The sequence below is a fragment of the Prionailurus viverrinus genome, chromosome X (genome assembly GCF_022837055.1).
Source record: "Prionailurus viverrinus isolate Anna chromosome X, UM_Priviv_1.0, whole genome shotgun sequence".
Taxonomy (NCBI): Eukaryota; Metazoa; Chordata; class Mammalia; order Carnivora; family Felidae; genus Prionailurus; species Prionailurus viverrinus.
Window position 1 is genome coordinate 57430083 of NC_062579.1, and position 17047 is coordinate 57447129.

At 34.5% G+C, this 17047-nt stretch overlaps 1 protein-coding gene across 11 annotated transcripts in view; it reads left to right on the plus strand.

The window, feature by feature from the left end:
• GPR174 (G protein-coupled receptor 174) overlaps positions 1-17047 on the plus strand; it is a 96197-nt gene that overhangs the window by 57182 nt on the left and 21968 nt on the right. For 5 of the 11 annotated variants that reach the window (XM_047844240.1, XM_047844243.1, XM_047844245.1 and 2 more), the window contains exons 1-2: positions 14301-14526; positions 15330-15359. The exons of 2 other annotated variants lie outside the window; for them this stretch is intronic. The gene's annotated coding sequence lies outside the window, so the exon portion shown is untranslated. 4 more of the 11 variants (XM_047844241.1, XM_047844251.1, XM_047844247.1 and 1 more) reach the window with 4 other exon arrangements.

The following is a 17047-nucleotide window of genomic DNA, read 5'->3' on the forward strand; positions in this document are numbered from 1 at the left end:
TGCAGATTCAAATAGCACTCCTTTACTTGATTCCCTTGAGTGCTGTTTTTTCTTGGGAAATCTAATGTTTATTTACACTTACACTGTGACTCTTAGTATAATGTTCTCTGGGCATTTTCAGAATAACAAATTAGGCTCCCTCCAGGCCCCAAACATGCCCTGATACATAATGGCACCATTATTTCTTATTTTGGACACTGTTCAAGATTTATTTTCTAGGTAAAGAATGAAAATTGAAAGAACAAATAAAATTTCACTAAATTAATTTTCCAAGTGGGCATGGTCTTGAGTAAACTGTTTCTGTGGCCACTGGGCTATTTGAGATAGAAACAACTTTCCACCAATTCCTCTTCACTTTCTTCCTGGATTCAGTAAATTTCTGTAAAGTGAATTGAAGTTTCCCACTTTCTTTCATGATCAAGTCAGATACTGTCCCCTGAGAAAAAACAAAACACACAAGTATAGGATATACCACTGAAAACTTTGACAAAGGAGGGAGTTGAGCAGTTGACCTGCCCTTGTACTGCTTATAATTTTGGTACCAAAATGTAATTTGCAGTCCATTTAGGACTATGTGGGAGTTCCACAGATATGAAATCTACCTTATGATATAATCCCATAATCCCAAAGCTGTGAGAATTTTCCTCTTGGCAATGTGTATCTCCTGAATCAACATTTGTAAGTTATTTTATTGCCTTCATATTAATGATTAATATAACTTAGTCACAATATCATACTTTACCAAAAGTACCACTATAGTCTGAGAATCAGCAATGATATTGTCTATCTTGAAATCTTAATTTCAAAAATTCAAATCAATTTTCAGTATTTCTTGACTATCAAAGCTGTATAACTTGGAGAAAGCTACTTAACACCTCTCAGCTTATTTTTTCAACTATGAAGTGGAGACAAATACTATCTAAAACAGGGTTGTTTGAATGAATAAACAACATAACAAATTTAAACTGGTAGCACAGTACATAGTAGTTTGCCAACTCTCAGCCATCAAACACTTGCCAAAAAAGTATTTTACTTAAAGAAGGAATGAGTATAATTAGTATTTTAACTGGTAACTTTTCAAAGAAAATCATTTAGGTAAACTATTTTAAAATGTATTTTAATCTGTTAATTACAGCATTCTAATGCTTTGCTGCTGCTGATGTGTTAATTCTGTGCAATTACATAGCAAGACATAAAGCCCTTTGCAGATTATAGAGAGCTGAAGAAATGATATTTGTGATTAAACTACAATCAATAAAAGCTTAAACTATAGGATATTCTTGGAAAGGGAGAAACACTGGGATTTAAAATTGAAGGTCTGATGATATGAATACGTTTAGAAAAGCAATTTTAATGATAATGTATACTGTATTATGCAATATTTTATATGCAACACTAAACAAGTATAGTTGAAAAAGGAATTTTAGAATCATGGGTAAATATTAAATGGTAATGAAAAATTTATTAAAAAGAAAATTATCTTCTCAAACCAATAATAAAAGCTGAAACTTTTATTTATACCTTATTAAGGAACATATTATTTATTATTTATTTAAAATATAATTATTATTATACCTAAAATTAAATGTATTACTTAAAATATATTTTCTTCTTCTTCTTCTTCTTCTTCTTCTTCTTCTTTTGCATCACAAGATCATTTTTATATGTATAAACAGGAGATTATGGAGAATAATTTACAAACCAATGACTCCCAGAACAAGGGAAAGCAGACTCATTTTTATTAATCTTATTTTATAACTCCAGTATAGTTAACATACAGTGTTACATCCGTTTCAGGTGTATAATATATAGTAATTATACATATATATACCTATAATAATACCTATATGTAATTACTATATGTATAACATATATATAATTACTATATGTGTGTGTGTGTGTGTGTGTGTATATATATATATATATATATATATATATATATGTATATAGTAGCATTTCCTCATCACCTATTTAACCTATTACCCCACCAACCTTCCTTCTGAAAAAAAAAACAGCTTGTTCTCAATAGTTAAGATTCTGTTTCTTGGCTTGTTTCCCTCTCTTTTCTTTGTTCATTTGTTTTGTTTCTTAAATTCCACATATGAATGAAGCCATATGATATCTTTCTCTGACTGACATTTCATTTAGCATTATACTCTCTAGCTCTATCCTTGTCCTTCCAAATGCATAATTTCATTCTATTTTTATGGCTGAATAATATTCCATTCCATTCCATTGTCCATATCTATAAACCACCTCTTCTTTACCCTTTCATCTAGTGATGGACATTTCAGCTGCTTCCTTACTTTGGTTATAGTAAATAATGCTGCAAAAAACATAGGGGTCCATGTATCCCTTTTTATTAGTGTTTTTGTATTTTGGGGGGAGTACTCTGTAGCACAATTATTGGATCATAGGGTAGTTAAAGTTTAACTTTTTGAGGATCCTCCATACTGTTTCCCACAGAGGCAATACAAGTTTGAATTCCTACCAACAGTGCAAGAGATTTTTTTCTCCACATCCTTACCAACACTGGTTGTTTCTTGTGTTTTGTTTTGTTTTCTATTTTAACAATTCTGACTGGTGTAAGGTGACATCTCATTGTGGTTTTGATTTGCGTTTCCTTGATAATGAGTGATGTTAAGCATCTTTTTATGTGTCTGTTGACCATCAGTAGGTCTTCTTTGAAGATATATCTATTCATTTCTTCTGCCCATGTTTTAATTGGATTATTTGGCTTTTGGGTGTTAATTTGTATAAGCTCCTTACATGTTTTGGATACTAACACTTTATCAGATATATCACTGAAAAATTTTGTCTCCCATTCAGTAGGTTGCCTTTTGTTTTATTTATGATTTACTTTCTTGTACAGAAGCTTTTTATTTTGATGTATTCCCAAGAGCTTAATTTTGCTTCTATTTACCTTGCTTTAGGAGACATATCTAGAAAAATGTTCCTATACCTATATGTTCCTATATGAGAAAAATTACTGCCTAGCCTAACTTCTGGGATTTTTATAGTGTCTTGTCTCACATTTAGGCTTTTAATCCATTTTGGATTTATTTTTGTGCATGGTGTAAGAAGAAGGTGGTCCAGGTTCATTCTTTTGCATGTGGTTGACCTGGTTTCCCAACACCATTTGATGAAGAGACTCTCATTTTCCCACTGGGTATTCCCACTGGGTATTCTTTACTCATTTGTTCAAAATTAATTGACCATATAGTTGTGGTGTTCTTTCTGAGTATTCAATTCTATTCCATTGATCTATGTGTCTATTTTTTTGTGCCAGGACCATACTGTTTTCATTTCTATAGCTGTGTAATATAACTTGAAGTCTGGAATTATGATATCTCCAGCTTTGCTTTTATTTCTTACAATTGCTTTGACAATTTAGGGTCCTTCGTTTTCCATATAAATTGTAGAATTTCTGTTCCAGTTCTGTAGAAAATGCTGTTGGTATTTTGATAGAGGTTTCAGTAAGTGCGTAGAGTGCTTTGTGTAGTATAGACATTTTAAAAATATTTGTTCTTCCAATCCATTATCATGGAATGTCTTTCTATTTCTTTCTGTCAATCTTCAATTCTTTTCATCAGTGTTTTATAGTTTTCAGAGTATAGTTCTTTTACTACTTTGGTTAGGTTTATTCCTAGGTATCTTATTGGTTTTGGTGCAATTGTAAATTGGACTGATTCCTGAATTTTTCTTTCTTTTGTTTTATTATTGGTGTATAGAAATGCAACAGATTTCTGCACATTACTTTTGTATCCTGCAACTTTACTGAATTTGTTTATCAGTTCTATTAGATTTTTGGTGGAATCTTTCAGGTTTTCTATATATAGTATCATATCATCTGCAAATAGTGAAAGTTTTACTTCTTCCTTGCCAGTTTTGATATCTTTTATTCCTTTTTGTTGTTTGATTGCTATATACAGGATTTCCAGTACTATGTTGAATAAAAATGGAGAGTGTGGACATCCTTGTCTTGTTCCTAACTTTAGTATTTCCCCATTGAGTATGATGTTTTCTATAGATTTTTCATATATTGCCTTTATTATGTTGAGGTATGTTTCCTCTAAACCAATTTTGTTGAGGACTTTTATCATGAATGGGTATTGGAATTTGTCAAAAGCTCTTTCTACATCTATTGAAATAATCATATAGTTTTTATCCTTTCTCTTATTGATGTGATGAATCACATTATATATTTGCAAATATTGAAGCACCTTTGCATACCAGGAAAAAATTCCACCTTATTGTGATGAATGATTTTTTAAAGTATTTTTGGATTTGGTTGGCTAGTATTTTGCTGAGGATTTTTGCACTCTACTCATCAAACATATTGGCCTGTATTTTTCTTTTTTGGTGGTGTCTTAATCTGGTTCTGGTATCAAGGTAATGGTAATCTCATAGAATGAATTTGGAAAATTTCCATTCTTTTCTATATTTTTGGAATAGAGAAGAGTAAGCATTAACTCTTCTTTAAATGTTTGGTAGAATTAACCTGTGAAGACATTTGGTCCTGGACTTTTGTTTGTTTGGAGTTTTATTTGATTAGCAATTCAAACTCCTTGCTGATAATTGATCTATTCAAATTTTCTATTTCTTTCCATTTAAATTTTGGTTAGTTATATGTTTTTAGGAATTAATTCGTTTTTTCTAGGTTGTCCAATTTGTTGCCATATAGTTTTTCATCATATTTTCTTTAAATTGTTTTTATTTATTATGTGGTGCTTGTTATTTATCCTTTCTCATTTGTAATTTTATTTATTTGAGTCCTTTCTCTTGTTTTTTTTTGATGAGTCTATCTAGAGGTTTATGAATTTTGTTTATTTTTTCGAAGAACCAGCTGATTTCATTGATATGATCTACTATTTATCTTGGATTCTGTATCATTTATTTCTGCTGTAATCTTAAGTATTTTCTTCCATCTGGTGGTTTGGGGTTTTTATTATTTTTCTAGCTCCATTAGGTGTAAGTTTAGGTTGCTCTTTGTTCTGTTTTTCATTTGTTTGTTTCTTTGTTTCTTTCACGTTTTTATTTGAATTCTAGTTAGTTAACATACAATGTAATATTAGTTTCAGAAGTAGAATTTAGTGATTCATCACTTACATATAACATTCAGTGCTCACCACAACAAGTGCCCTGGTAAATACCCATCAACAATTTAGCCTATCCCACCCTCCACCAACTCTCAATTTGTTCCCTATAGTTATGAGTCTCTTTTATGGTTTGTCCCTCTCCTTTTTCTGTACCAATGTTCATCTATTTTATTTCTTAAATTATACATATGAGTGAAATCATATGGTACATGTCTTTCTCCAACTGACTTATTTTGCTTAGTGTAATATACTCTAGCTCCATCCACATCATTGCAAATAGCAAGATTTCATGCCTTTTTATGGCTAGGTAATATTCCATTGTATATGTATATACCACAACCTTTTATCTTTACACCATTCAATGGACTTTAGGGCTCATTCCATTATTTGGCTATTGTTGATAATGCTGCTATAAACAGTGGGGTGAATGTGCCCCTTTGAAGCAGGATTTTTGTCCTTTGGTTAAATACCTAGTAGTGCAATTGCTGGAGTGTAGGGTAGTTCTATTTATAACTTTTTTGAGGAACCTCCATACTATTTTCCACTATGGATGCACCAGTTTTCATTCCCACTGACAGTATAAGAGAGTTCCCATTTCTCTACATTCTCAACAACATCCATTGTTTCCTGTGTTGTTAATTTTTGCCATTCTGACAGGTATAAGTTAATACCTCATTGCAGTTTTGATTTGTATCTCCCTGATGATAAGTGATGTTGTGTATCTTTTAATGTGTCTGCTAGCCATATGTATATCTTCTTTGGAAAAAAATGTCTATTCATGTCTTCTGCCCAATTTTTAACTGGATTATTTGGTTTTTGGTTGTTGAGTTTAAGTTCTTTATATATTTTGAATACTCACCCTTTACCAGATATGTAATTTACAAATATCTTCTCCCATTCTTAAGGTTGCCTTTTAGTTTCTTTTATTGTTTCCTTTGCTGTGCAAGAGCTTTTTATGTTGATGAAGTCCAAATAGTTCATTTTTGCTTTTCTTTCCCTTGCCTCCAGAAAGGTACCTAGTAAGAGGTTGCTACAGCTGATGTGAAAGTGGTTTCTGCCTATGTGTTCCTCTAGGATTTTGATGGTTTCCTGTCTCACATTTAGGCATTTCTTCAATTTTGAATTTATTTGTTGTATGGTTTAAGATAATGGTCCAGTTTCATTTTTTGCATGTTACTGTCCAGTTTTCCCAATACCATTTGTTGAACAGATTGTCTTTTTCCCATTGGATATTCCTTCCTGCTTTGTTGGAGATTAGTTGAGCATATAGTTATGGTCCATTTATGGGTTTTCCATTTTGAGCTATTGATCTCTGTGTCTGTTTTTGCGCCAGCACCATACTGTCTTGAACACTACAGCTTTGTAATATAGCTCGAACACCAGAATTGTGATGTCTCTGACTTTGATTTTAGTTTTCGAGATTGCTTTGGCTATTCGTGGTCTTTTGTGCTCCCATACCATTTGTAGGATTGCTTGTTCAAACTTTGTGAAAAATGTTGTTGGTATTTCCATAGGGATTTCATTAAATGTGCAGATTGCATTGGGTAGTAGAGACATTTTAACAAATTTTTTCTTCCAATCCATGAACACAGAATGTCTTTCCATTTCTTTGTATAATATTTAATTTCTTTCATCAGTGTTTTATGGTGTTCAGGATACAGGTCTTGTGCTTTATCAAAATAAAAAAGCTTCTGCATAGCAAGGGAAGCAATCAAGAATACTAAAAGGCAATCTACAAATGTGAGAAGATATTTGCAAATGAATTAACTGATAAAGAGTTAATATCCATAATATATTTAAAAAAACTTATAAAACTCAGCACCTGAAGTGCAAATAATCCAATAAAAAATGGACAAAAGACATGAATAGACATTTTCCAATAGAAGACATATGGATGACCAACAAACATATGAAAAGGTGCTCAATATCACTGATCATCAGGGAAAGGCAAGTCAAAACTCTAATGAGATATCACCTCACACCTGTCAGAATGACTGACATTAAAAACACAAGAAAGATGAGGTGTTGGAGAGAATATAGAGAAATGGAACACTCTTGCACTCTTGGTGGGAATGCAAGTAGTGAAACCAGTCTGGAAAAAAATATGCAGGTTCTTCAAAAAGTTAAAAATAGGGGTGCCTGTATGTCTCAGTAAGTTAAGTGTCTGGCTCTTGATTTGGCTCAGTTCATGATCTCATCATTCATGAAATTGACACCCGCCTCAAGCTCTACACTGACAGCTTGAAGCCTGCTTGGGATTCTCTCTCCCTCTTTCTCTGCCCCTCCCCTGCTCACACTCTCTCTCAAAAAAAAAAAAGCTTAAAAAAAAGTTAAAAATAGAACTTTACCCAAAGGATACAAAAATACTGCTTCAAAGGGACACATGCACCCTATTGTTTACAATAACATTTTGTACAGTAGCCAAATTATGGGCAAAGCTGATGTGTCCATTGAGTGATGAATGGAAAAAGAAGATGTGGTATGTGTGTGTGTGTGTGTGTATATATATATATATATATATACACATATATATATATGTATATATATATGTACGTGTGTATATATGTATATGGGTGTGTATATATATATATGTATGTGTGTATATATGTATATGTGTGTGTGTGTGTATATATATATATATAATTCAATATGACTCAGCCACAAAAAAGAATGAAATCTTGTCATTTGCAATGACATGGATGAAACTAGTATTATGCTAAGCAAAATTTCAGTCAGAGAAAGACAAATACCATATCACTTCACTCATATGTGAAATTTAAGAAATAAAACAAATGAGCAAAGGTAAACAGGAGAGAGAGGGGAGAGAGAGAGAGAGAGAGAGAGAGAGAGAGAGGAAAACCAAGAAACAGACTGATCTACAGAGGACAAACTGGTAATTACCAGAAATGAGGTGGGTGGGTTAATGGTTTAAGTAGGTGATGGGGGTTAAGGAGTTAACTTCACCTGTGATGAGCACACATTGCTGTATAGAAGTGTTGAATTAGTATATTTTTCACCTGAAACTAATATTACACTACATGTTAACTAACTGGAATTTAAATAAAAACTTTTTTAAAAATTGTTTAATGTTTATTTATTATTGAGAGACAGAGAGAGACAGAGCATGAGCATGGGAGGGGCAGAGAGAAGGGGAGACACAGAATCTAGAGCAGGCTCCAGGCTCTGAGCTGTCAGCACAGAGCCTGACACAGGGCTCGAACTCACAAACCACAGGATCGTGACCTGAACTGAAGTCAGATGCCTAACTGAGCCACCCGGTCTCCTGTAAATAAAAACTTTTAAAAAAATGCCCCTTACTATTATTGTATTACTATCAGTTCAATTTAGTGTTAACTGTTTTATGTATTTGTGTGTTCTCATGTTGGGTACATAAATATTTCCAATTTTTATATATTCTTTTGGATTGTCCCTTTATTATTATACGGGGTCCTTCTTTGTCTCTTGTTAGTCTTGCTTCTAATTTTTTTTTTCTGATATAAGTATTGCTACTCCAGCTTTCTTTTGACAGCCATTTGCATGATAAAGTTTTCTCCATCCCTCAGTTTCAGACTGTAGGTGTCTTAGGTCTAAAATGAGTTTCCTATAACCAACATATAGATTGGTCTGATTTTTTTTAATTCATTCTGTCACCCTATGTCTTTTGATTAGAGCGTTTAGTCAATTTACCTTAAAAGTAATTGATGAATATGTATTTATTTTAATTTTATCATTCATTTTTGGTTGTCTCTGAAGATTTTTTCTGACCCTTTCTTGTTTTTCTCTCTCATGATTTTTTGGTGTTCTTTAGTGATACATTTTTTAAATTTTTTGTTTTTTTCTTTTCATATATATTAGTAGTTTTTGATATATGATTACCATTAGGTTTTTATATAGCCTCTTCTGTATATAGAAGTTTATAGTAGGTAAAGGGTTGTTTAATTTTGAACCCATTTTTTACCCCTCTCCTTCTGAAGTGTTAAGTATATATTGTCATATTTTTCAGCCTTTTATTTTGTGAGTTACTTAAATAATTTTTACAGAAATATTTATATTTATTGCTTTTGTAATTCTTACCCTCTTACTGTCTCTCCTTTCAACTCAGAGTCCCCTTTAATATTTGTCGCAGGGTTGATTTAGTGGTCACAAACTCCTTTAGTTTTTGTTTGTCTAGGTAATTGTTTATCTTTCCTTCTATTCTGAGTGATATCATTTATGGATAGAGTATTCTTGGCTGCAGAGTTTCCCATTCAGCACTTTGAATATGTCATGCCACTCCCCTTTTGCTTGCAAAGTTTCTGCTAAAAAATCTGCTAATAGAATTATGGGATTTCCTTTGTTCTACTTGGTAGAACTGTCTTCTTTTGTCTTGTGTTTTTTTTTTAATTCTTCCTTTATAACCACATTTTCCCATTTAATTACAATATGTCTTGGTGTCGATCTGCTTTGGATGATTTTGTTGTGGGTTCTCTGTGCTTCATGGATCTGGGTATCTGTTCTTTTCCCCAGTTTCAGGATGTTTTCAGCTATTATTTCTTCAAATAGAGTTTCTGCCTCCTTTTCTCTATCTTCCTCTTGGACCCTATAACACAAATGTTATTATGGTTGATGGAGTCTCTGAGATCTGTAAGTCTATTCTCATTCTGCATAATACCTTTTTTCTCTCTTGTTCAGCCTGATTACTTTTTATTACTGTCTTTTCAGTCATTAACTCATTCATTTGCTTCTTTCAGCCTGCTGTTCATTCTAGTGAGTATGTTTCTCATTTTTTTATTGAACCCTTTATCACAACTATATTATTCCTTATCTTTGTGTTAAGGGTCTCACTATTACCTTCTACTCTTTTCTGTAGTCCAGTGAGTGTTTTTATGATCATTGCTTTAAATTCTGCATTAGTCATGTACTTATATCTGTTTTGGTAGATCTGTGGCTCTATTATCCTCTCTCTTTTCATTTTGTCTAAGTCTTTGTGCCTGTTTTTGTAAGTTACGTAAGTCAGTTACGTTTCCTGTTCTTGAGAGTAATGGCCTTATAAAGAAGAGGTCCTGTAGTGCTCTGCAGTATAGTGTCCTTTGTTCCCCAGAGCCTGGTATTTCCGGTAGTATCTCTAATGTATGTTGTGTTTGCTCTACTATTTTATCTTGGCTGCTTTATCCTTTGGTCCAGTCATCTTTAGAGGCTCTCTTTTTCAGGGGCGCCTGGGTGGCTCAGTCGGTTAAGCGTCCGACTTCAGCCCAGGTCACGATCTCACGGTCTGTGAGTTCGAGCCCCGCGTCAGGCTCTGGGCTGATGGCTCAGAGCCTGGAGCCTGTTTCCGATTCTGTGTCTCCCTCTCTTTCTGCCCCTCCCCCGTTCATGTTCTGTCTCTCTCTGTCCCAAAAATAAACGTTGAAAAAAAAAATTTAGAGGCTCTCTTTTCCTGTTGTATGCAATGTTTGGTCCCTGACCTGAATGTGGTGAGTTTTAAGCAGGTGTTCTGTGGTCTGCTTGTGAAATGAGACCTGTTGCCACAGTCTCTGTAATTGTGTCCTTGCAATACTCCCAGCACTTCTGGGGTAGGGGTCCCACCACCCTGGACTGAGGGAAGCATGACTTGGAAGGGAAGGTTGGTTCTACTAGAGTGTGGGAGTGGGGGGTGGGTATTGGTGTTAGCAAGTTAGTGAATTTCAGGCCTATGCCAGTTTCTGCAGGTGACCCTGTGCTTATGATGAGGGAAGGGAAGGGAAGGGAAATGGTGCCTGCTAGGTCTTTTGTTCTTGTAGGGATTTCTCCGTGAACACTGACTCTCTGGTACATACTCTGAGATGAGCAAATAACCCCATTATGTGCCCCAAGTGCTCTTTATATCATTTTTTCTATACTGTAAGTTCACAGACTGTTTGTCCTGCTTTCTCTCCAAGAGCAGCCCAGTGCTCTCTATGCTATTTTGGACCCAATCCCCCCAAAGACCTTTAAAAATCCAGGCATTAAGCCCAGCTGGTTGTCAGCTATTATGAAATTCATTCCCTCTTGCTTTCCAAACCAAATGGTGTTGGTATTCCTTTCCCCATGCACTCCCCTTGTGTTAGTCTGTCTCTCGCCCTCCTCCACCACCATAGCTCTGTCCCCACTGCAGAGGCCACAATCCATTTCTCTATGAAACCATGTCTCTGTACTTCCTACCTTCTTTGATGTGGCCTCTTCTCTACCTTTAGTTGTGGAGTTTGTTCCTGAAGTTTTCAGGTCAATTTCTGGTGTATTTAGGATTATTTGATAGTCATTTAGCTGTGTTTGTGAGAGGAGGTAAGGCTAGGGTCCTCTTACTTTGCTACTATTTTCCATTTTTTAAAATATATTTTTAATATATTTTATATTTCATAATTACATGATTGAGGAAGTATTTATAAATTGTCTTGACCTCTGTCTCTAATTTGACTGGGCTTAAACTTTTTCTTTTTAAGTAGATCTGAGTGAGTCAAGATGTCCACCCTTTTGACATATAAAGACAGAGCCATAGAATTTAGCCTTTGAGTTTATTTGATATTTGGCCTTTCCTCTGTAACTAAATAAGACAAACCTTGCCACAGATTATATAATAGTGAATAAATTACCCATATCATTGATGCCATTAGACCCTGGGAAGATGGAAATGATGTTGGTGAGGACATTGTCTTAAAAGTCAAGAAACCTGGGTCTAAGTGGCAGCTTTATCATTAATTCACTGTGAAACATGAATCAGGTCCTTCTCTCTTAACTTATTAATCTTTAAAATGAGGACTTAGACTACATCATGACTCCTACTGCATTCAGCTCTGAAAGTATTATTTGAGCAATTTGGAGTGGAATTTAACAATGTTCTTATAGGAGCATAAGTTGGATTCTCATCGAGGTAAATTTCCTTCACCTAAATAAGAAAGATAAGTATAGACTAGGTCAGGAAACTTCACCACCAGGTAGTTTTTCAAAATATATAAAGATTGGCTCCTATGTGTTCTGAGACAGCCAGCTGAAACCTCAAGACTGATCTGTCTGTACCCAAACTTTATTTGGTGGAAGAAGACAGGAGAAAAATGAGAATAAAATGTGATCCTGTACAAAGAAGCAAAATTTATGAGTTTTTAGAAATTTGAAAAATACTGTCACTTCTGTAATTATTGAAATCCTTCCATTCTTAAGAGATACAGCCCAAACTCTCATTCTCCTGAAGACTTGCTTGACTTGCATCCTGAAATTCCATTTCTTATCCCAGCCCTCCTGGGATCCCTGACTTCCTCTGTAAAATATTACAGAAGTAGAAATAACATTTTTAGGCCCTTATGACATGTATGCTGCCTTATAATTTAGGCAATTAGATAATGTCTTATGTGCTTAACTAGATTCTAAAAAGTTTCTGGGAAGCAGTAACCTTTCCTTTACCATCAGATTTCTTGTACTCTTTTCCCTTCATTCTCTCCTTTTCAGCTATATTTGATCTACTGGTCTGCATTTGGCAGTTATTCAGTAAGTGTTTGCTGAATGGAGCTAAGGTTGTGTGAATGGAGAGAGCATCACAATAAACTGGACACAACAAACGCAAGTAGGACAATTTTCTTTAAATAAACACAGAATTAATGCCACATTCTTCCAGACTGTGGGGTACAGAATAAAAGGATACAGAAGGGGCAATGAATTGTGATCTCTTGTCAATATAGCTGACCTAATGAAAATTTAGATTAATTTACCCCTTCCCCTATATTTTCTCCACTTACTCAGAACTACACTCAACATAGCTTAGTGCAAAATCATTAAAGATTGGCAACTCAGTTTTCATTCCCTGGAATCTATTCAGTTTTCTCTTATATCCTGCTCTCATTATCTATTTTTATCTTTCCAATCCTAATAAATTTATTCACACCAAGGTTTTCAACTAAGTATATTTCTAAGAGTGTCAAGATTTGAAAATCAACACTTCAGGAAGAAAGGAATGCTTACCCCCAAAGGATTTGTTTTTCAGGCATTAGTGAAAAAAATATTTTGAGGTAAAGAGTCCTACAGATGCTTCCTAATGCTTCCTATAATATGCCATACAGATATGTCCTGGAATAAAACTGGATTTGCATTAATATACTTCTTTCTCCCATGGTACATGTGAAAATTTCCTTTGCTCTGATCTAAAATACTATGAAAGTCTTGGAGATTGCCTTCAGCTGCCCCTTGTCCATTTCACAGGTGTACTGCTGCAGGTAGAATATGTTAGGCATCTAATACAGTGTAGTCCTAGGCTCTGGGGTTCTGAAGGTGCTTGGAACACCATCTTCAACGGGTTGTGGCTACAGGTCAGGGCTACAGAAAACCAGCCTCTTTTCACCCAATTATTCCTAACCACTGAGAGGAAATGAAGGTTTACTTATACTTCCTGGCAGAGGACTCTGAGGGGAATGGGGAGTGGGTGGACAGGAAGTGTGAGGTGAGTTATGTATCTTTAAGTTTTTCTTAAGGAGTAGAGTATTTATTTTAATATCAGGGGTTTAAATGTCTGTATATCTAAGAATACTCTAGGCAGAGGTCATTCCCACTTTGAACTCTCCTATTGGGAGCTACCTAAGGGTCAGTCTTAGGTAAGGAGTGTCCACTTTGGTACCTGAACACAACAATTGAGGGGCTTAGAGAAAGGATCACGATGAAGATTGTAGTGGTCCACTATGAAAGGGGCCAGAGGGCACATAGTTTCTACAAAAGACTCCATAAACAAATAAACCACGCATTGTCACAAACTCAAAGCTAAGTGCAACCACAGGATTGGAAGACAATGCACTGTCGCCCTATAAATAGAAACAAAAGTTTATTTGCTTAATGTGAAGCTTTGCAGCCTGTATTTACAGCCCATAAAATAGTTCTTCATAATTAATCAGAGATAAAGAGGGAGAGAGAGAGACAGAGAGAGAAAAGAGAGAGAGAGAGAGAAGAGAGAGAGAGAACAAGCACAGGCAAGCTTGCTAGCTCAAGCTACCTCCTGGAAAACGGAAATGTTCAGTGTGCATAGAGGCTTGCACATTTCACGCTGACATCTCACTACCATGTTTTCCAACGTGGTAGTGGTTAGGTAATGCTGAGAATTTTCTTTCTTTCTTTTTTTTTTACCTTTGCTATCTTCATTTTTGTTTTGGCTTTATTATATTTTGTTTTATTTTTACTCTTTCTTCCCTCCTTGTCTCCCTCCTCCCTCCCTTTCTTTTCTTTCTTTTTCTTCTTTATCTTTCACTCTTTCTCTATCTCCTTTCCTTTTGTCTTTCTTTATCTCATTTTGAAGAGGTTGTGTTTTTTTTTTGTTTTTTTGGTGATGGAAAAGGATGTTGGTTTTTCTCAGAACAAGGAGCTGGAATTGAGGTACAGATCAATAGCATCCTTGTTGAAGTGGCTGTCACTTGAATTATTTGGAAATCATTGGAGAAAACAGAAAGAAACTGAAACGGTAGGCTCCAGTTTTTAATGAATTAGATCTTATCTGTATCTTTTACCATTAATATCTAGAACTGTTCTCTTCACACCAAGTTCTGGGTAATCTGTCAGATCTAAGGGTGGTATGGATATCATGAACCTGGACCATCCTTGTATGTCATTTCCTTAGTATTTGCACAAACAAAAATAATTATACACTTGATTGCTTAATATGGGAAGGGGGAGGTAACTTTTAACGGGGAGAAATTTAAGTTTGACATGGAGAGGTTTTTTTCTAATGTGTTTCACTCAATTGATATTGAATAAAATAGCCCTGTGAACATTTGTAATTTAAGCAACTCTATATTAAGTAGAGTTACTTGCGGAATATGCAGGATGTTTTTTATCTACTCTTAGTTATAACTTTTTGGAGGTGATAGTTTCTTTGATAAATGATTTAAATGGTTAGATTTCTGTTATTTTCAAAATGAGCTATGATTAAAAAATAAGAACTATAATGTCTCAGGACATTTACCAACATGAATATATATTCTTATCAGCTTGTAAAAGTTATATATTTTTACTGTAAAAGTGAATTGTAATTAATGTTAAGTGTAAAGATTCTGCTTTCAAATAAAACACTCCAGAACAACAACAACAACAACAACAACAATAACAAACAACAACAACAAAAACATGTTTATAATGGGAGAGGAGAAATAAGAAGACAAGAGACTTATTTACTGTTTCTCATACATAAGCTTTATCTATCAGAATAATCAGTACATTACAATCAATAATGGGTTAAATGATTTTATATTAAATTTACATTTTTAGATACTCATCATCAACATATTTTGACAAAATGTAAGTAAAATTGTTTTCTTGTTTGCGTGTTGCTTTTCTTTTATGCTCAAGTAGAAAATATTGAAGAAGGCACCTTCTAACTTTAAACCCAATGATAAGGCCATCAGTAGCATGTAACTTCTAGAAGCTGCATTTAGAGATTTTAAAAACAGGAAAGGATGTATGTCCATGGTGCAACATGACCCAAGATAAAAATCTCAAATGATTTTCTGTTCCTTCCTTTCTCTACTGTCAACAGTGGTGTCCTTGGACTTCGTTTTGTTTTTTAATTTCTTTTTCATGGACTTTATTTTATACTGCTCTAATCTTTCCAGGGAAGTAAAAAAGTTATAATTTTATTCAACTAGAGCTAAATTTGTTAGAGAGCTTTGGGTCATTCAGCAAGGAGTATTTCTTTCAGGCAGCTGCTGTAAATATCAGGTATTGTGGCAAAGGCATTAATCTTATAGATGGGATTCAAGTTTTTCATCCCAAGGAAAGATTCCACCAGCCACATTAGTAAATATTTGGATCGCATGAAAGTCATCCTCCAGGAACTTTGTATCAGAGGGGGTAGGTATTTTTTTTTTATTATAGAAAATATTCTTTGTACTTGTAAACACATGTACTGCTCTCTCTTACTGTATGTTTGCAATACTTACATTTCTGTGAGACAGGAATCATTTAATATACCAATTCTGTGTGGGCTGGTACAGTATGGTACAGAATATTGTAAAGGTGAATAAATACAAAGTGGGACATTGATTCCTCCAAAAATCTCACTGAATTTTCACCTAGAGACAATTAGGAATGAATGAACTCAATTTTCCCCCTGTGTACTAGGTAAGTGAAATGAAAAGTAGAAAGAAGCATGCTTTATACCTTCCTTTTATAGACACTATTAGCACCAATCAGATGTTCAGAACCGAAAAGGAAATTAAACTCTTTCTTCTGACCCTTGCCTAATCCTGAAAGAAAGAACTACAGATAGTGCTGTTTCCCTTGCCCATTAAAGTTACATCCCAAAAGCCTTTGTCTTGTGACATAGGTCTAGAGAATCAGTCTGCAGACCATGAGTTAAAGGAAATTATTAGAAACGGATTCAAAACCTGTCACTTACAGGAGCAATGGAAAAACATCCAAGACTCTTTTATGCTTTGAAAAGTGACATAGATTGACAGTTTGCATTTTAAAGGTGGAAAAGCTGAGATTCAGAGAATTGAAGTGACCAAACCAAGTACCTCTGTGAGTCTATGACAGAGAAAAGACTGCAACTTAGGTCTCTGATACGTCATCAGTGCTCATTTTACTTTTTTATTACTGCTGAATAAGGCTTAAGGATTAAGAGACATATGTATCAATCATTGGGAAATGTTAAAGATGTCCTTTTGAAATCACTCAAGAATGAAGGGGCACACTTCAGGCTTCTCCCAAGGGCCCTGATAATTTAGCAAATTTTGCTTTGCTGGGCTTTACTATGGTTTTCTTGCAAGAATAGGAGAAAATTATTCTACTGTTCCCACAGAAAAAAACCCAAAATTAAAATGAATATTAACAAAATGATATAATAAACATTAACACAGACCTGTCCATGTACTGGATGCTTTTGTGCATTATTATGTGCCAGTGCAACAGTTTGGGCAAGCTATAAAACATCAGAAAGTACTCAGGAAGTTCTGAGGTCTAGGATATTCCAAATTTGAGAAAGG